Raw genomic sequence first — 806 nt, 5'->3', positions numbered from 1 at the left:
GACCCTGCCAGACTCCTTCCTTCCTTTCTCTGTTTCTCTCCTTGGATTGGGGCCTCGGCACATGGGTCTGGGGCCAGTTGTGGGGAGAAAAAGGCAGGAGGGGCAATGCAGCCCCCACCCCCCTAAGAAGTCCCCCTCGGCCTCTTTCTAGGCCTCTCTTGCCCCTCCGCAGAGCCTGGCCTCCTGGTGTTGGGGGGCAGAGGGGAGGGGAGAAGCTCTTGTCTGCCCCCTGCAAGCGCTGCCCCCTGGTGGAAGAGGGTGGGAGGCAAGTGGAAGGGCAGGATCCCAACCTGCAAAGCTTGGCTCTGCTGGCGGGGCGAGGGGCTGGGCACACAAGGCAGGCGCTGGGTGCAAAGCATGCTGGAGCCACAGCCTGGAGCAGGCATCCCCAAACTTTGGCTCTCCAGATGTTTTGGACTACAATTCCCATCTTCCCCGACCACTGGTCCTGTTAGCTAGGGATCATGGGAGTTGTAGGCCAAAATATCTGGAGGGCCACAGTTTGGGGATGCCTGGCCTAGAGGCCTTCCCAGACCCACAGACCCACCCCATGGGGCCCCTCTTGCACTTGCCACCTGCAGAGTCTGTGGAGGGAAGGCAGAGGTGACTCTTCTCCGCCCCCCCTGCAGTGCAGGCCAGCCTGGCTGCCCCCTCCCCTGGTTCTGCACCTGCTGCCCTCCAGGGCCCCCAGATTCTCCTGGCCAGGAAACCAGCCAGCCTCTGGCTGGTGGGCAAATAAAGGCGTCATCTTCTTTCTTTACAATCCCTCATGTATTGGATAGAAGTAACATCCACTTATATGTCAA

Source organism: Zootoca vivipara, chromosome 5, assembly GCF_963506605.1.
Source record: "Zootoca vivipara chromosome 5, rZooViv1.1, whole genome shotgun sequence".
Classification (NCBI taxonomy): Eukaryota; Metazoa; Chordata; class Lepidosauria; order Squamata; family Lacertidae; genus Zootoca; species Zootoca vivipara.
The sequence above is the reverse complement of the archived record's forward strand: the minus strand, read 5'-3'. Positions refer to the sequence as shown.